Source organism: Marmota flaviventris, chromosome 17, assembly GCF_047511675.1.
Source record: "Marmota flaviventris isolate mMarFla1 chromosome 17, mMarFla1.hap1, whole genome shotgun sequence".
Classification (NCBI taxonomy): Eukaryota; Metazoa; Chordata; class Mammalia; order Rodentia; family Sciuridae; genus Marmota; species Marmota flaviventris.
In genome coordinates, this window is record NC_092514.1 from 12,778,437 (window position 1) to 12,798,191 (window position 19,755).

The window sequence follows — 19,755 nt, forward strand, 5'->3', positions numbered from 1 at the left end:
AGCCTTAGCAAACAGCTTAACCAAACTCTGTCTGCAAATGAAATTTAATTTTTTATTTTTTAAATCCTAGTGGCTCGGGAGGCTGAGGCAGGAGGATCGCGAGTTCAAAGCCAGCCTCAGAAACTTAGTGAAACCCTGTATCTAAATAAAATATTTAAAAGGGCTGGGGATGTGGCTCTGTGGTTGGTGCCCCTGGGTTCAATCCCCAGGGGAGGGATAGGGGAGAGTTGTATATAGGTGGGGGCTATATATAGACAAACATACATGTCTCTATATATATGTAAACCAAATTGGAATGTAACTGGCTTCACAACAGCTCTCAGATAGTCTCAGGAACTTTGTCTGGGCTTCCCTTTCCTCGGGGTTCTCTTTATTTTCGAATCAACTCGTCCTGGCTCTGGGTACAGCTCCAGGCTTGCATGATTCCAGCATAGCGTCTCCCAAAAGCCCACTTGAAATAATGTCGTGGGTCTGAATCTAAGTGAATTCCCACCTGAAAGTCTGGGAGAAGCTCTCAGGCATCAGCGGCTTATGGAATTCCAACGGCAAACCCTGCAGCTCTCACAACCTCCATCTCATGAATAGGGTGGCACCCGAGACAGGGTTGAAGGCCCACGGCCCCTTGATGGGCTGAGTTCATGGGCACTTCCCATCCAGGACAGGACGGTTCCATTCAGTTTTCCCCAAGGATGCAGAAGTGCATTTGCTTAGCAGACAGCAAGACAAGTGCCCTCCCTCCCAGGCAGCCCCAGGAGCTGTGTGCATGGAGCTCGAAAGTCTCCGCTGCAGTGCGTGACCTTGGACAAGCCATTCTCAGTGTTTGGCCCATTGCATGGCTCATCTGTAAAGTGGGCAGCTTCCCCCATCCCCAAGGGCAGTGCTTACGTCAGTGGTAGGAGACTCTCAGCAGCACAGCCCATAGAACTTTTTATAACGTCCCACACGGTAGCCGCATGTGGCTCCTGAACTCTAGGAATGTGGCTAGCATCACTCAATTTTAAATTTTTGTTGCACTCTAATTAATTGGACTATAAACAGCCCCACATAGCCCAGGATAACCATAGCGAGTGGCAGAGGTCTAGGATTCCAGATAAGTACTGTATATTAATTTCTGTTTTTGTCTTCCTTTACCAACTCCTGTTTCATACTTTGGTTCCAAGCAAAAAACCCAGCTTCTTGCATTTCCTCTCTAAGGGGATCCTGCTGGTCTCCTCCCCAGCCAGGAAGAGACAATCACCTGTCCTGATCCGCAGCCCTGGCAGAGAGGTGGGGGCTGGGCTCAGAGTTGCTCCAGGACCTTTGCATCACTCTAGGGAGGAAACAGGACTTGAATAATGGCTGAGATCTAATTTCCTACCAGGAAGAATGGGAGCTTGCTTAGAATAGGGTGTAAGTTGATTCAAAGGAAATTAAGAGCCAGCTGTTTCTGACAAACTCACGTTTTCTGGTAGGTCCATACTGCGTGTGCATGCCCCTGGTTTCTACCTTTGTATCCCATAACCCATGCACACACGCCCAAACCTACCCCCCACACACCATGCCAGTGTGTGTGGACACAGGGGCCACCACGTTCCCTATGGATTCCCTCCTCCTGAGCTCCCAAGTCTAGCAGCTTGGACCCGCCATGTGGTCTGAACCCCAAGACCCCCATCATTTCCTTCTCCTCTATCTGTCCTGTCACCCACCATCCCCTGGGTCCCCGATGGCCTGCAGAGATACATGGCTGCCACCCACCCCATCTACCCACTCCCATCCAGCTCTGGGAGGGCCCGGGGCAGTAGCCAAAAAAATCCTAAAATATAGGTATGTGACCAAGGAAAAACCTAAATAGACGCTTTAGCTTTGCTTGCTTTTAATTGACTCTAAAATCACTAATTTTGCAGGTCCTGGAGCTGGGCACTACATTATTAGTCCCCTGGTGGCTTTGCTATAGATCACACGTCTGGCATGTGGGTTATGATGGTAATGGTTGCCTGGGTTACCCTTCGGGGACCTGAAGGTCACTTTTGCTGAAAACGCTGATTCTTCCCTTGGGTCCGAAGACATCCAGGGGTAGCAGGAGTGGGAGGGAGAGGCGTGGCATCTCTGTGTCCGTATTCTGTCTGTCTCCTGTGCTCCCATGTGACCTTTGGGTCAGGTTCTCCTCAGCCCTGCATGCAGACATGTTGATCATTCCGAGAACCATGATATAGGGCTAACCTGACCTTGGCTGGCCAAGTGTCTCCCTCTCCCCCATTCAAGGCCAAAGACACCTGCCGGCCAGCATGACCAGAAACACCCGACACAAAAGGAGGGAGAAAAGGTGGCACCCATGTTCCCAGAAGATCTTCACCTATTCCCAGAAAAGACATGACTGTGGCTCCCCTGTATGATTCACGTACCCCTCCACCTCCTGGCGTGGACAAGCTGATCTGTGAGCGGAGCTCCCTCCTTGCTTTCTTTGAACACGGAACAAAGCCTTTCATTCTCCCCAACATTCGACCCTCGACACTGTTTTTTCCCCATGGGCTGAGCCTCTAAAGGCTGGGTTCGGTAACAGGTGTACCTAGTATAAGTTTCCCATGGCTGCTGTAACAAACAGGCCCACATCCATTGACTCAAAACAGCAGGAATTTATCCTCCCACGGTGCAGGAGACCAGAAGTCCAAGGTCAGTATCACCAAGCTGAAATCCAGGCATCAGCAGGGCTGCGCTTCTGCTAGAGGGGATCCATGCTGGGACCCTTCCAGGTTCTCACGGCTGCCTGGTATTCCCTGGCTGGGGCCACATCAGTCCAACCTCTGCTTTTGGTGGCCACAGGGTCTCCTCCTTCATGTCGTTTCTTTTTGGGGTGCTGGGGACGGAACCCAGGAACTCAAGCATGCTCAGCACCTGCTCTACCACTGAACCCCAGCCCCTGGGGTTCTGAAGGTCAGCCCCAGCCCCTGCCTGTCTCTTAGAAGGACACACGATGGTATTTAGGGAGCCCTCAGACAACCCAGAGAAATCGCCCCATCTCAAGATTCTAAAGTGAATCCCGTCTGCAGAAGCCCTTTTTTGCTGTACAAAGGGACACTAACAGACTCCGGGGATTAGGAGATAAGCCCGTAGATATCTCTGGGTCATTTTTTTCAGCCTACCCCAATGAGCCACATAGGAGATGGGAGCTGCAGCCCTGGACCTTGTGAGGTCAGCTCTCTGACTGACTGACCAGTTGACCCAGTGGGGCAGGTAGAGTGACAGGTCCAGAGACCCCCATCAGCGTGACATCATGGGCCTTGTCAAACTGGGGCTCACGAGCTGATGAGAGCTTCTCAAAGTGGTGGGTCTCTCAGAGGAGCAGACTGGAGACAGGAAACTAGGGAGAATTCTAGAGAGAAGGAAAGAAGGAGCGCAGTACCATGAGCCAGGACTGAGTGGGGCCCCCTCCTTCTAGCCCTCCCACTAGACCTTCTAGATGCCTTTCGAAATCAAGGCTCATAGAGGTCAAGGCAAAGTCTTCTGTGCAGCTTACCTCTGCATGACCACCCATCACATCACCAGCTTCACAGAGCTAGTGCTATCAGCTGCAAGTTACAGAGGGAGGCCACGTCTGCTCAGAGAGGTGAAGTGACTTACCCAAAGTCACGCAGCAGAATGTGGCAGAAGTGGGATGGATCGCTCTAGCGGACCCAACCAGCGTCCATTCTTGGTGCATTGGTATGTGAGTTAGTCTTAGAGGATGGATAGGAGTGGGGGCGGGGTATGGAAAAGGAATTAGATTCTGAGAATTGAATGGGATTCCTTCTGGATTCTGGAAGGAGGTGACTGGGGGGGGGGAGGGCTGATTTCTCTCCTTCTTGAGGGGTCCCAGAATAGACTCCACCAACACCCTGAGTCCTTTCAGAGCAAAGGCACTCAGTGAGGCTCATGCCTGCACCCCCGTGTGCAGGCAGAGTCATGCACACCTCCCTGCACACGGGGTTCCCAACAACAAGGAGATGCCACCCGCACTGTCACACACGCACACTGCCGGCTGCTTAGGGTAGAATTCTGGCACATCGAGGGCTCCGTTCCTTCTCAGCCCACGTCAGGAAGCCCCATCAATTCTACCTTCCAAACATGTTGGGAATTGGAATCTTCTCATACACCCCAGCCACTGAGCATGGAGAGGTCCTTATGATGCCTGGCTGGGCCAGGACAGCAGCACTCCACACCCGCCTTCAGGCCCCTGTCCTGGTCCCAGGACTGTTTTCTTCACCAGCCGGTGGGTACCAGGAGTGCTCAAGGGGAGTCTCATCCCTCCTTGCATATTTCCCTCATTCAGTCAAAGCCAGGGTCTCACGATGGCCACCCAAACCCTCCCTGATACTCTCTGTCCTTGTTTCTTCCCCTCTCCACTTGCACAAGCCTTCTGGCTGCTCCTTGGACACTTCTACCTCAGGGCCTTTGCACTTGCTGTTCCTGCTACCAGGCATGCTCTTCCTCGGCTCTCCACGGGTCCAGCCCTCACCTCCCTCAGGTCTCTGTCCAAAGATCATCTTCTCTCATGGAACTAGCAAGCTGTTTCCTCACTCTCCCGCTGTCTTCCGTCCTCCCCCAAGACATTTGTCATCATCCACAGAGCCACTAGAATATTGGTTTCATGAGGACACAGAAGCCCATCTGTCTCCGTCACTGTCCCACCCCACCCAGCCCAGTGCCTGATGTCAATCCCTAAGGAGCCTGCGGAGTGGAGGGTGCTCCAAGACACAGTCACACACAAAGGGGCACAGACAGGGATGTGCGGGGCAGTAGGTGGCCCTTGCCTGCCTGGCCACACAGGACTTCGAGGCCCAGGGGGACGTGTGCACAGCCACATTTGCACACACACAAGAGGACTGAAGGTGCCCTTGGCCTGGCCATGTGGGCAGCAGGTGCCTGGGCAGCTGGAATCTATGTCACCTTTGGAAGCTGCAAACTGAGCCCCAGCTGTAGCTGCTGATGCCCCAGATGGGCCCAGAGGGTGAATCTCGCCACTTCTCCAGAGACGGGACGAGTTTGTAGCCCAACCTCCACGTGCAGAAAACTGAGAGCATCCACGGCCTCCAAAAGGCCAGCACGGGACACCCGTCCAGCTGGACTCCAGTTCCTCTCTCCCTCCTGTCTCCCCTCCCCTGACCCATCACGACCCCGGGGACAACCACCCTATGGAGCAGAAAGGGAGACTGAGGCAGGAGACTGAGCCAGATACCCCATTAAAGCAGAAGCAGGTGGACAAGGTGCCCTGTCCAGCCCCACCCTGGCTGTGGTCACTTCCAAATAGTCTGACCCAGCCCACGAGGGGGCCTCCGGCTCCCCCCAGATCACATGCAATGAACAGCTGCCACGCACCACCCCCTCCAGCCCGCCCCTCCAGCCGGCTTATCACCGATGACTCTCCCGACAGGGATCGATAGAAAACCTTTTATCTCCTTCCCCGGTGGCAGCTCAGACTCAGGCCTCAGAACAGAGCCGGCTCCTGTTACTATGGTGACCCTCCCAGTCCTCACTGCCTCCCTCCCTCCCTCCCTCCCCACCCTCCCCTGCTCCTCCCCCTCCCCCGTCCTCCCTCCCTTCCCCACCCTCCTCCTTCTCCTGTCCCCCATTCCCTCCCCTCCTCCTTTACTCCCTCCCCTCCCCACCCTGTACCCCCACCCCCATGCTGCCCCAATTCCCCCACCCTCTCTGCACCCCTACTTCACAGCCCACCCATGCTGCCCAGCGGAGGGACACGGTCTGTACACCTACCTGCTGGTGGCTGGTGGCTGGTTCTAGACTAAGAGGGAATGGCCAGGGGCCACTCAGACCCCAGCAGCTCGCAGTGACCTTACCAGCCCTCGGCTCCCAGTCACCCGCAGCTCCAGTGCCCAACTCCAGCTTCCTGCCCAGTTGTACCTCAATGTTCAGGAGTTACTCACTGTGCTATCACAAGACTGCTCCTCCTTAGAGACTGGTGACAGTACCGCCCCTACCTGTCAAGCACAGAGCACAGGCACAGAGCTTGGCTTAGGGCCCTTGCTCAAGAAATACCGGTCACTGTTAATAAACCTCAGTCTTGGGGCTGGGGATGTGGCTCAAGGGGTAGTGTGCTCGCCTGGCATGCGTGAGGCTCTGGGTTCGATCCTCAGCACCCCATAAAAAAATAAAGATATTGTGTCAACCTAAAACTAAAAAATAAAATATTTTTTAAAAAAGGGAGGATAGATCCTTAATTAAAAAAATAATGGGCTGGGGTTGTGGCTCAGTGGTAGCGTGCTCACCTAAGCATGCATGAGGCTCTGGGTTCGATCCTCAGCACCATATCGATGTAAAATAAGGATATTGTGTCCATCTAAAACCTAAGAATAAATATTAAAAAATAAAATAAACCTCACTCTGTGGTTTATTAGGTATATATTTATTTGGCTTATTTATCATATTTATAGTATATTTCATTTGTATAGCATATTTGTATTCATATATTATATTTATAATATAATAGCATTTATAGTCTATTGTATTTGTTATATTTATAGAATGGGCATATGAAGGATTGTGGAACCTAAAGATTAAATGAGAAACAGACACAAATAGTTAGACCCATTGCCTGGAGCCTTCGAAACACTGTAGTCACAGGAAGGACCATCATCAGATCCCTAGTGACCCACCAGTCTCCTTTTTTTGCTTTATTCTTTGAGGGAGTGCAGGGGTGCAGAGGGAGAAGGAGGAGCAGGTGACCCACCTACCCTCCATGGCCATGAGCATTGGCCTCCTGTGTGCTGGCCATGGACAGCGATGTCCCGTGGGGGTCCAAGTCCCCTGTCCCCTCTCTCCCTCCACAACCTGCTGTTGGACCTCTGTCCCACAGTACCCTTGCTTTCCCACCCGGGGCTTGGGCTACCCTGTACCTTATGTCTGGGAGACCCCAAATAAATGTTTCCTCCTCGAAGTTGTTCTCGTCGCGTATTTTAGTCACAGAAAACAGGGTCCTAAGCGCAATCCTAAGGGTCCTTGTAAGAGGACACACATGTGCGATGGGAATAAAAGAGGTGGCCAGGAAGTGAGTGGGGGCTCTGGAGCCCAGGACCGCAAGGGCCACAGTCTGTGAAAAGCAGCGTCAGGGATTCTCCCCCAGGGCCTCCAGCAACAACAGCACTGCCCATGCTGGACTCGGACCCTGGACCTCCTGAACTCTAAGAGTGAACGTGTGCTGTTTTCAGCTACAAAGTCTGGGGTAACTAGAGCCACAGGAAACGTCCATCCTGCCCGGCCTCGGCTCCTGTCAGGAAGATGACACTGATACAGGACCCCTCCTCGCTGGAGTCTTAAGAAGCCTTGGTGACAGCAAAACTCTGGGAAAGTAAAGTAAAGTGCATAGAGTTGGAGGGTGGCTCAGCTGCGGGACACTGGCCCAGCCTGTGCAAGGCCCTGGGTTCCATCTCAGCACTGCAAAATAAATAAATAAAAATAAAAATAACCCCGAACAGAAAGGAAGGGAAATAGGTGGAACTCATTGGAAAACTGTTCTGCAAAAATGATTTGCCAAGACATACCAGAGAGTACAAAATGGAAGGCCAGTTGTCAGCCTGGGCACGGCCCTGGGTTCAGTATCAGAGAAAAAAGAAAAAAAAAAATTGAAGAAGAAAGAAAAGAAAAGAAAAAAAGAGGATATGAAAGAGGATTCTGTGATCAGACCTGCATCCGCCACCGTCAGCTCAGGAATGAGACCTCCCCTTGCAGCCAAGCTCCTGGCCACAGGCCGTCCCCTGCTGGAGCCTTGCTCCAGGAGCAGGGTCCCAAGGGACACAGAGGTCTGCAGAGGTCTTTTCTAAACAGAGGGTGGAATGGCCATGCTTTGGGGCCCTACAGATTTTTATTGTTGTTGTTGTTGTTATCACCAGTGTTGAAAATAAAAGCACTTAGCTACTAATAAAGCATGTATTTTCTTTCCTTCTTTTGTTAATACTAGAAAAGTCTTACAAAAGCAATCCCCAAACAGCTTTTCATCTTGCTTCTCTAAAGGCAATTTCACCCCCCTCCCAGAGTCCCCAAGCCTCTCCCAGCTCCGGGTGCCCAGCCCTGGCACCGACTGGCTCTGCCCGCCCCCACTTCTGGATGGTCATGATGAAGACCAGAGAAGGTGGCTCAAGCACTTTCTACATTCCTCGGCATCCAGTAAGTGCTCAATCTTAGTGCTTAGCAGTGGTTGTCATTGTCATTATTGTCTCAGGAAGTGTCTCAGTGCCTCACACATGCCAGGGAAGTGTGCTACCGCTGAGCCCCAGCCCCAGCCCCAGCCCATGAGATCTTTTTGATTTTTCCCTTTGGACCTCAAACCCAGCTCCCTCAGCAACTGTTTCCTTCCAGAACATCACTCCTGGATTTGTCCCCCCACCCCATTCCTTGATGCCCCCCAAATCACGCCTGGCTCACGCACGCCCTTCCTCGCTCCATCCCTGCAGAATGACTTACAGAGCTCTCCTTAGGCCTCTTCTCCCACTCCTCTGCCCAATGTGCCCTTCCCTCACTGTTCAGTTGGCCTGCTCCCTCTGCACCCTTGCTCAGGTGGGCTCCTCCTGAATGCCCCCAGACCTCCTCAGGTGATCAGGTCTGGTTTCCTTGGCAATGCACCCAGAAGCACCTTAACGTTCATTCCTCTGAGAGTCATTATTCTTCATGAGTTTGTCTTGCTTCCGGTAGCAAATTTCCTGAGGGCGGGAATGCTTTTATTTTTGCTATTGGTAATAACAAAAAAAAATCTGGGGTTCCATCCCCAGGACCAGGAGGGGAAAGGGAGGAGGCAGGGGAGGAGGGGGAGGAGGAGAAGGAGAAGAAGGAGGAGCCCCAGAGATGGGGAGCTTACTTTGCTCTCTCTCTTGAGGGAGCCCAGCTGCGTCCTTCAGATCTTTAGAATCAGGGGTCACAATCCTCTTCCCTTCATTTCGATTTTTTTTTTAAATTAATGAATTAGTTATGGGGTTTGCTTTGTATTGAGGATGGTGCTATGGATCAAACCCGGTGCTCTGGACCTGCAAGGCAAGCACTCTACCACTGAGCACTCTACTCATTGTTAGGCAAAAATGATCTGCCAAGACATACCAGAAAGTGCAAAATGGAAAGTCAGTTGTCAGTCTGTGCATGGCCCTGGGTCCAGCATCGGCCAGATTTTTCTTCCCCAGGTAAAATGGTCTCAGTTCTCTTTGGGGGCAAGCTACCGAAAAACCAAAGAAATCTGGTTTACACCAAAAGGTGAGTGCATGAATTTGTATAGCTGAAAAGTCCAGGGGGTTTTGAGCTTCAGGCATAGCTGAATCCAGGTACCCTCAGTGTATCTCTCCACCTGCTTCTCTCCATGTGGCTTTATTCTCAGATCCACAGCTGACCATCTTACGAACTCCTAGAGGTTCCAGCAAAGCTCAATGGTTCCAGCAAAACTTCCAAAAGGCTTGGGTCATGTTGGCCGTCCCTGAACCAATCACCGTGGCTGAAAAATGGGAGCAGTTTGACTGGCCAAACTAGTCATATGTGTGTCCCTGAGGTCCTTCAACCCAGCCTGAACCCCATGGGCTGAAAGTGGGAGAGAAGTGTCCCCACAGGAAAATGGCCGTATTAGGTAGGACACAGTTAATACAGAGATCCACGGGAACATTGGCTTCGACGGGATGGAATGTTATCTTCCCTAAGGTAATTCCAAATGTTAAGATCTCCTGAAGTGATACAGTTAATCCTGGTCATCAGGGTCCCCATTGCTGGGCATTTGTTATCTGAGATGGACGCGAACATGGTTAAAACTAAGAGCATGTGTTCTACTGTTATGGCCATTCACCAACTTAGTCCCCCCTCAGCCATCTTTCCCGGCTCAGCACCAGTATCTCTGCCATCAGTTTCCTTTCTGTCTGTCAGCCTTGTTCATGCAAATGACTGACAAAGGAAATCTTCAAGTCTTGCCAAAATTTGCAGGAATCCATGAAGTTTGAGCCTGGCCTAGTGGCACACACCTGGAATCCCATCCAGTGGGGAGGCTGAGGCAGGAAGATCACAAGTTCGAGGCCAGCTTGAGCAACTTAGCAAGACCCTGTCTCAAGATAAAAATTTAAAAAGGGCTGGAGTTATATAGTTCAGTAGTAGAGCACCCTGGGTTCCATCTGCAGTAACACACACACACACCAAAAAAAAAAAAGAACCAAAAGAAAATGATTTGAGTGTCAGAGAGCTCATAGAGGCCCAAAGAACCCAGGAAGATAGAATGAAGTCTTTGAGTTAAGTTAGGACCTGGGGAGGGCTGAGTAAGGATCATTAGGCAATTTTGAGGGGAAAAACAACTTTTGCATTCTAAGTATCAGCCCATGATTCTTAAGAATTAACACACAAGCCTAAATTTAGTTGCTTGAAAGAAAAATTTGTGTATTTCAGAGCTTTAATTTCATTTTTTAGTTGTAGTTGGACCTTTATTTTATTTATTTTTATGTGGTGCAGAGGATCGAATCCAGGGTCTCGCACGTGCTAGGCGAGCGCTCTACCGCTGAGCTACAACCCCAGCCCCTTTAATTTCATTTTTCAAAAAAAAAAAAAAGTTAAATTAACCCCACCCCAATGACTAAGAAACATTGGTTGTCAGGGCAAGGGTATTCGTGGTCAGAGCGGTCTTTGATTTTTGCTTCGTTTGTTTGTTTTGAGATGGAGTCTGGCTATGTTGCTCAGGCCGGCCTCAAACTACTGGGGTTCCGGTGCCCCTCCTGTCTTACTCTCCCGTGTGGCTGGAACTACCAGCACATGCCACCACACCTGGCTCAAAGTGACCTCTTTCTCTAGAGAGGGTTTGATGTCTGTCTCACTTGCCAGGCTGTGGTGCTGTGTCACGGGGTCTGTATCACCTTATTGCTAAAGATGGGACCTACAACAGGGTGGCTCAAAAATTGCATGTAAGGCTCTGTGTGTAACTCACTGATAAAGCACTTGCCTAGGCCATGTGAGATAGAGCTAGGAAACGTTTCCCTCTGAAACTGACTAAGCAGAGTCCGGGTTCATAATTGGGTTCATTCCAAGAACAAATAAATAAATAAACAAACAACAAATGAGTAAATGGATGCGTGGGTGGGTGGATGCATGGGCCTTGGAGGATCCTAGGGCCCCTGGTCTGGGACCCCTTATGGGCATCCCAGGAACTGGACAGGATCCCCAACTCCCTCTATGTTGCTCCAACTCACCTGGAGCAAAGCAGGACTATCACCTCCTCACCCTCTCCTCTCTGCTGAAGGAAAGTCAGAGGCCTCGTGAGTCTGAGGCCCAAGGGGCTCTTCTTGCTTGGCTCCCTTATCACTGTCCCCACCCCTGAAATGAGCTGCTACAGGGCCCTGAGCAGTCACAATCCTTGGGAAGAAACAGCTTGGCCTTCATCTGAGAGTAGTAGAGTCCAGTTTGTGGGGGGAAGAGCAGTTATGGTTGGTCTTACAGAACTGTTGCAGGGTTCTGTGACACACACCTGTAATCCCAGGGAATTTGGAAGCTGAGGCAGGAGGATCACAAGTTGGAGGCCAGCTGGTTCAACGACCCTGTCTTCAAAATACAAAAGAAAAAGGGTGAGGAGGTAGCTCAGTGGGACAAGTGCCCCTGGGTCCCATCCCCAGGAATGCAAACACACAACAGCATTACAGCGTTGAAGTGTTTTGAAATAACCCGAGAGTGGGCACTGTTACACTCCCCAAGTGAGAAACCAGAGGCTCAGGGAGGGGGACGGGAGGGGAGGTGCCGAGGACATGCTGTGGGCAAGTGGCAGAGCCAGGAAAAGAATTTCCCTCTGATTTTCATCTCCTCCCTCTGAAACTGACGAAGCAGAGTCTGGCAGCTTGGCGCACAGAGGCCACCAATTCTGAGAGGGGGGTTCTTCCCCGCTCTGAGCCCCTATTTTCTCCTCTGTAAAGTGGAGGCAATAAAACGGAAATACACACAGCCAAATAGATTCTGGCTACACGCTGGTTAGTGGGAGTCTTCCTGAACATCCCACGCTCTGCCAGGGCTGTCAAGAGCAGCCCAGAACCTCCATCCGGGAGCTTGTGTCCCAGGGGAAGGGGACAGCAGCATAGGTGTAGTCACTTGCCCAAGATCAGGCTGAGAGAATCCCTGTTCCAGGTACAAGTGTGTGATATATATTTTTTTCTTTTTTCCTTTGATGCTGGAGTTTGAACTCAGAACCTTGCATATGATAGGCACGTGCTCTATCACTGAGCTACATACCTAGCTCTTTTTTTAAAAAATTTTGAGCCAGGATCTTCCTAAGTTGCCCAGACTGACCTTGGGGATCCTCCTGCCTCAGTCTCCCCAATCGCTGGGATCAGGCATGCACCACTTTGCCAGGCTCAAGGGTAAGATCTTGGGCAAGTTACTACACCTCCCCGCATCTGTGACCTTGTCTGAGCAAGGGGGGCTACTGTAGCAGGAATGTCTGCCTCCTGAGGAAGCCAGCTTGGAGAAGAATTGGCTGCAATATTTGCCCTTTGCATTCTACTGAGCAGTCGGTGATAAATCTAGTTCCTATCTTTAGATAGATCCCCTTCCCTTCCTGCGTGACAGCTGTCTCTCTCTCCCCTCCAGGCAGGAAACATTACCTCCATTTGACCCTACCTCCATTTGACCCTCATGAAAACCGAGGGGAAGTTCAAGGCCACACAGGTGCAAAGCTGGTCTTAAGATCCCTGGGGGAGATGTCTCAAACTCAAATGCCTTGGGGGAAGGGGGAATTGGCCAGGTGACTTAAATGTGCATCTAGAACAATAGGGAGAGGTAGGGTCCCCAAGAATTTAAATTCCTTGAAGGTATCTCAACTCCAACATTTTTTGCACTTTTTCTTTTTTTTTTTTTTCTGGTTACGGGGGCTTGAACTCAGGTGGCAAACCAAGTTATACCACTGAGCTATATTCCTAGTTCTTTTTCTTTTTTTATTTTGGGACAGGGTCTCAGTACATTTCTCCTGCTGGCCTCAAACCTGAGATCCTCTGGCCTCTGGCCTCCTGAGTTGCTGGGATTATAGGCACCCCACCCCCACCCCATCCCGCACCTGGCCAAGGTTTTCACTTTTTGTTCTGCTTTCCAATCAAAATAAACCCAGGGGACTGGGGGTGTCGCTCAGAGGTAGAGTGCTTGGCTAGCCTGCTCTGGAAGCCCTGGGTCCCGTCCTCAGCACCATAAAACAAAACACAGCCTGGATTCGACCTTGGGACCTCTGCAGAGAGGCTGTCTTTACTGTCTTTATGGTGCACAGTGTGCCCACCCCCACTCGCCCTCCTACCTGCATCCAACTAAGGATGACAAGCAGGTTCTCAGCAGCAGAAGTCTCCTGGGGCCAGCTCTGCTGACAGTGATCCCTGATAAGTTCCTGGTTCTCTTCCAAGAAGCCTGCCCCATCCTCAGCCTGAACATCATTCAGAGCAGTCTCAGACGGTTAGGTCCACGGCCACCCTGCTCTGCCTACGTTCAGAAGCCCCTCTCCCCACCCCAGCCAAAGCAAGCAGGGGGGAAAGTCATTCTTAAGAGCTCAGCCCCCAGATCACCTCCTCCCCCGAGTGCCTGTGCACTATGGCGCTTTGCACAGGTAACTTTCACACTGCAAGTCAGAATCGACCTCAGAGTCTGACCTGAAGTGGGAACTCCACAAACATATGCATGAAATGGGGGGCTTTGGATGAGTCCTTCAGCTCTCTCAGCCTCTTTTTTTGTTTGTTTTGATATCAGGGATTGAACCCAGGGGTGCTTAACCACTGAGCCACAACCCCAGGCCTTTTTTTTCTTATCTTTTATTTTGAAACAGGATCTCATTAAATTGCTAGGAGCCTTGCTAAATGGCTGAGGCCGGCTTTGAACTTGTGATCCTCCTGTCTCAGCCTCCCGAGTCGCTGGGATTACAGGTGTGCGCCACTGGGCTGGGCTTTTTTTTTTTTTTTTTTTTTGAGATGAGGGTCTTGCTCTGATCCTACTGCCTCAGTTTCCCAAATCGCCAGGACTATAGGTGTATGCTACCATGCCCAACTTAGGCCTCTATTTTCTTAACTGTGAAATGAGTTGGGAGGAGGGAGGATTCAGAGAATGCATGATGTGGTAAGCTCGTAAGGATACCCAGTTCCAGTTACTTGGGAAGCTGAGGCAGGAGGATTGCAAGTTGAGGGCCATCCTCTGAAACTTCCAAAAAAAATAACTTTTTTTAAAAAGAATGTAATTCAGGAAGGGCATCACTGGGTTCAATCCCTAATACTACATCTAAATTAAGTGAAACAAACAAATAAGTGAACAACAAAAATCTCAACCAAAGATATCTGGCTCCTAACCTCTGGAATCTGTCAATGTTCTCTTATTTTTAGCTGTGACAAGGGACACATTTGTTTTCTTGCCTTTTCTTGCTTCTAGAGGTCACCAAGGGGTCATCAAGAGGTCATCAAGAAATACAGGCAGCCTCCAGAAGCAAAGGCAAGCCTTCATTTCTCAGCCACACTGGAGGCTGAGGCAAGGAGATCAAAAGTTCTAGACCAGCCTGAGCTGGTCGCCACAGCCTCTAGAACAAGCCAGACTGTCGCCACAGCCTCTAGAACAAGCCAGCCCCCCCAGCACCCAGACTACACCCAATGAAGCTGGTTGTGGAATTTGGTCCTCAGAATTGCCAAGAACAGATTTATGATATTTGACTCCACTAAATTTGTGATTTGTGCAACATCCCTAGAAAACCTATCTACATGGGAAGCACCTGGTACTCAGTAGGTGCTTAAACGTGGCAGTTGCTAATAATTGGACCACACATAACCTCCTTTTTTTCATTGGCCTCCATGTCCCTTTCTCCTTTGTGCATGAGATTTTGTCCTTTGGGGACACCCTTCTGAACCCGGTGCTCCCTTCTCTGCCAACCTTGAAGTCTTGGCTCAAATACCACCTCCTCCAAGTCCTTTGTTAACATCTAGGAAAGCGTCCTCAAACAGGGCCTGAGCTATGGCCCTCAAAGAAGCCAGGCAGTGTGTGGCTTTTTATTTTTATTTTTCTTTGTATCAGGTATGCTCTACCACTGAGCCACATCCTTGCTTTTTTTTTTTTTTTTTAATTTTACCTTGAGACAGGTAAAATTAAAGTTCCAGGCTGGCCTGGAACTTTCAATCCCCTTGTCTCAGCCTCCAGTGTTGCTGGGAATACAGGCAAGGCACCACCATGTTGGGCTCTATGATCCTCTTTTTTTTTAACTGAGCCCTGAAGAGGGGAGCTGGCATCCTCAATTTCATGCATTTGATGCTGAGAAATGAAAAACATACATGGTAGAGCGCTTGCCTAGCATGTGCAAGGCCCTGGATTTGATCCCCAATGAAAGAAAGAAAGAGCTAGAGAGAGAAAGAAAACCTTGTAGTCCCAGGTACTCAGAAGGTGAGGCAGAAGGAGTGCTGGAGCCCAGGAGTTTGAGACCAATCTGGGCAACAATGTGAGTTCCCACTGTTACCCAGCTGGGCACAACGCAGCTAGATTTAGAAGCCAGATCTGTCTCCCCCAGAATGTGTGCAGAAAACAAGACAATCCACATTGTGATCTCCCTGGGACCTGGGTGGCTGAGCCTGGTGGAGAGCTGTTACTCAGTTCCTATGGCTGGAAAACCTAGACAGGTGACTTCACCCATCCACACCATTTCCTCATTCACAGGATGAGATAACTGAGGTCTGAGACTTGTCCCAGATCACCCCGGCGGGGGCGGGGAGCTCTGATGCCTCCACCTCTAGCAAAGGACAAATGGAACAGGTTTTCTCTGGGACCCTTGATCAAGTCTGCCCAAGGGGCTGGGTGTGGCGGGAGGCTTTCCTCCTAGGTGGAGGTGGGCTCCACGGAGGTGACATGAATAAAAGCATTGGAGCCACAATGGCTCAGGGGATCTATAAGTTAATCGGTTCATTCCTAGACTCATTCAACATTCTTCCGCTTAAAACCTGCCAATGGCTTCTTTGCCACTCGCAAACAATTTCACACCAGGTCCTTTACAGCCCTGCAGGCCCTGGCCCTCCATTAAGGTCTGAATTCCACTTCTTGTCCCCTACTCACCAAACCTAGTCCTGCCTCAGATCTTCTTGCTGTTCCTTCTGCAAAGAACGCTCTTCCCCCAGCCTCTACCCATGGCAGCTGCTTGCTGCTGTTCAGTTCTTCGCTCAGACGGGGCCTCTCCCAGCTAAGTAGTAGCCCTTATCCATCACTTCACCTGCTCATTTTCTTCCTAGCACTTACTGCTCTCTAACAATTATATTTCTTTCTTTGGTACGGGAATTGAACCCAGGGGCACTTTATCACTGAGATACCTCCCCAGCCGACCTCCCCTTTTGAAATGGCCCCGGCTGGCCTCAAACTTGCTATTCTCCTGCCTCAGCCTCCTGAGTCGCTGGGATTACAGGTAGCGTCACCATACCGGGTTTAAAATTATCTTCTTTATGTGTCTAAACATTGGTTGCTGCTTGTCTCTCCTCATTGGGATTCCAGCTCCATGGTAGTAGGGAGCACACTGTTTCTACTGATTCCTCAGTACCCAGAAGATCCCAGGTGCCCAGCAAATAAAGAAAATTATGTCTGATCTATGGAGTTTTGAGGAGTGTTTCTCAACTATAAAGAAATGGTCACAGGTGAGGGTTGGTGGTGGGGTGGCCTGAGAATGGAAGGATATGAGTCCAAATCCTCGGCTCTACCCTGACCCCTTTCCCGTGGCATCCCCAGGTCTGATTTCGAGCCTGAGGGTCGTTGGGACCACATTGCAAATCCCCCTCCCCCTAGATCAGGGGTGGGGTGGCGGGGGTGCGGTGGGGCGGTGGGGCGCGCAGTGGGTCACGCGGACCGCCAGGGGGTGCTGTTGGGGCGCACACGACCCACCTGGCGCCCGGGTCCGCGAGCGAGCGCAGCCAGGCCGCCCGGGAACTTTTTTCCTCGCGCTCTCGCTCTCCTGCTCCCCCCGCGCGCCGTCCGCCCGCCCGCTCGCCCGCCCGCTCTTCCTGTGCGGAGGGGATCGCATTTCCCCGCGGCACCCGCGGACACCAGGCAGGCCCGGCCGGGTGCGCGGCCAGGGCCCGCTCCCCGCGCCGCCGGCTCCCTGCGCCCCCGGGCGCCGCCCCCGCCCGCGGCTGGGCTCCGAGAGGCGACTTGGAGCGCTAGAGGCGAGCCGAGCAGGCCGCCCTGCCCGCGGCCCGAGAGCCGGCGCGAGGAGGGGGCGCCGCGGCCCACCCTCCGTCCTGCCTGGCCGCGGGCCGGCCGGGCCAACGCGCCCTGACCCCCCCATGGCCACCCGGGTCTCCGGGCCGCGAAGTCGCAGCGCCAGACGCAGGGCCCCGAAGTGAGCGCGGGCGCCGAGGTGAGCAGCTTGCGCCCGGACGCGGGAGGGGGGACGCTGCCCTGGGGCGAGGGCAGCGCGAGGCGTTGGGATTCCCGAGCCGGGTGAGGAGTCTGGGCGGGTTCGGGGACCGATTAAGCGCGCGGGTTGGCGATGCGGGGGTCCGCGGGGTCATTGCTTTGTGTGGCGTGGGGGGGTGCGCGAGGTCACCGGATGGCCGTCTGGGGAGCTGCAGGGTGGGGGCGCCCTGCGCCGCGGCGCAGGGTCTTCAGAAGGATTTGTGCGGCTGGCTGAGGTCGAGTGGTGGCAAGGGGACGCGGGGAGTGAGGGTCGAATGGGGCCGGGGGCTCTGCGTGCACCCAGGCACCGGGTGTTTGCCCAGCGTGGGGTGGGGATGTGGGGGTCAGTCACACAGCGCCAGGGGCGGAGGGGAGCTTTGTGAGTGCGTCCGGTGGGGGGCGGGGAGCTGACTTGTCGGTGAGTTCCACGCGGGTGGGAGCCGGGGCTGTGATGGCCGTGCGTGGCGAGATGGGGCGCGCACGGCTGTCCGCGACGTCCCCGCCCGGGCCTGTAAGCAGGCCCCGCGCCTGGGCAGGAAGCGGCCCCCACGACCTGGGGAGCTCGGTCGCGGCCAGGCCTCGAGCTCGGGGCCCCTTCGGGGGTGACGTCACGAGCGGGAGCACCGGACACGCGAGCACAGTGTCCCCTAGACTGCGTCGCGGCGGGTCGGGCCCGCAGCCCCACAGCCCCTTTCAAGTCTGAACCCCCCGCGCCTTTGGAGTCGGGAGACCGGGGCGGAGGACTTGGGGGCCAGCTGCGGCCGGGGCGAGCGAGGGGATGGCCGGACGCGGGGGTGACATTTGGAGCTTTGGTCCCACTGGGGCGTGCGAGGACGGGCCGAGGGGAAGCGAAACAGCAGCGGGGCCCGAGGTCGCTGCGGCCCCTGCTTCCTGGGGCGCCCGTTTTCCCAGCGAGCCTTTTCCCTTCTTGGGGCTCATGGTCCTTCTCGAAAAGACACGGGGGGGGGGGGGGGCGGAGTGCGGGCCGGCGAGGTGCCCTCCTTCCGGGAGCCCCGGATTGCTGAGAGGAGCGGTGGGGCTCCGGCTCTGAATGGATAAAACCGAGTGTAACAATGCGCTATTGGGGGCCTGGGGGAGGGGAGGCTGCGCGCCTGAATGGCGGACCCGGGGCCGGCGCTTCCCAGCACGCCGCACTCCCTCCCGCAGCGCCTTCTCGGTGGCTTCAGCGGGCCTTGATGCAAGGACCCACGCGGGACCTGCGCGGTTCCCTCCCACCCAAAGCGCATCCCCCTCACCCCCCTTTATTTCTTGTCCAACGCAGTGTTGTATTGAGAATTCAAGGGCATTACATCTGGTTGCAATCCAGTTTCATGCCGCTGCCGGGCTGTTAAGTCCTCGCACTGACGTCAGAGCAGGGGAATTACTTCTTTTTATTTCATCTTTTTTTAGTTGTCTGTTGTCCTGGGAGGGGAGGTGGGGGTGGGCTGGGTAGCTCTGATGTAGAGATGCCAGCGCTTTGGAAACCTTGGGCTGGGGGTTCTGCTTCTCTTTCTGCCTGCTCCCCCACCCATTCTCATACAGACCTCGTTTCTGCTCCGGGTCAGGCCCACTCCGGGTGGGGACAGACCCAGTGGAGGCCCCTCCCGACACAAACACAGCTGCGTTTCCATAGGCTTCCCTGGGATGTGGCCCTCAAGATCTGGAGGCTGGAGAGGAATCTTCTAGTTTCACACCCTTCCCCTCTTGACAGCCCAGAGGGTATATGAGGCCTGTCTAGTCTCAAGGCAGCCTCAATCAGAATCTGGCAAAAGCTCTCAGTCAGAGGCTTGGAGAGGAGGAGTGTATCAGGGCGCCATCCAGGTTCCAGAAGCCAACTGTGGACTGGACAAAATGTGACCTTCCCCAGCAGCCACACATCCCTCAGGCTTCTGCTGAGAGGGAACTCAGCTGCTCCACGACCATCTTTACTCCCCTTGGACCATGAGGCTTTTGCATGCTGGGCGCCCTGTCTTCCTCCTTTGTAGATCTTCAAGCCTAGACCAGTGTATTTAAGATCCTGCCGTGACCTATTGTGTGAAATACATCTGAGGTCGTAGGGCCAGTCACACCCACAGCATATAACGGAAACAAAAGTTTAGTGAATAACCCCTCTGCTATGTGTGCCTGTCTCTGATACCTTCTGCTCTTGTCTTTTGATTAAAAAAAATTACTGGTTGCAACCCACTAAGTCAGCGATTTCACAATCCACGAATGGGTCATCCATCAGTAAAAAAAAATAAAAAATAAAAAACAGGCCTAGAATGTGGATCTGCCACATATTCATTCAACAAACAGCAATGGAGACCCTAACAATTGTTTTCTCTTTTTCCATTGCTCCAATAACATTTTTCACAATAAATCCTTATTGTGAAAAATACAAATAATCCAGAAGTATATAGAGCAAAAGACCTCTTG

The 19,755-nt window shown here is 52.6% G+C and overlaps 1 protein-coding gene and 1 long non-coding RNA gene across 5 annotated transcripts in view; one reads left to right on the forward strand and one right to left on the reverse strand.

Annotated features, from left to right (window-relative positions):
• Nucleotides 1-1,868: 1,868 nt before the first annotated feature.
• LOC114079973 (uncharacterized) lies at nt 1,869-11,516 on the reverse strand. 3 transcript variants are annotated; one of them, XR_011704909.1, is made up of 4 exons: nt 11,441-11,516; nt 9,957-10,033; nt 5,898-5,951; nt 1,869-2,150 (listed from the first exon to the last, which is right to left on the reverse strand). It is a non-coding gene; the product is annotated as an uncharacterized lncRNA (long non-coding RNA). The 3 variants fall into 3 exon arrangements; XR_011704907.1 differs by having other exon boundaries at nt 5,728-5,951; XR_011704908.1 differs by lacking the exon at nt 11,441-11,516 and adding an exon at nt 11,166-11,327 and having other exon boundaries at nt 5,728-5,951.
• Nucleotides 11,517-17,083: 5,567 nt separating this feature from the next.
• The window catches only part of Rai1 (retinoic acid induced 1), a 115,609-nt gene continuing 112,937 nt past the window's right edge, over nt 17,084-19,755 (forward strand). For both annotated transcript variants that reach the window (XM_071603597.1, XM_027921480.2), the window contains exon 1: nt 17,084-17,302. The gene's annotated coding sequence lies outside the window, so the exon portion shown is untranslated. The remainder of the gene's footprint in view (nt 17,303-19,755) is intronic.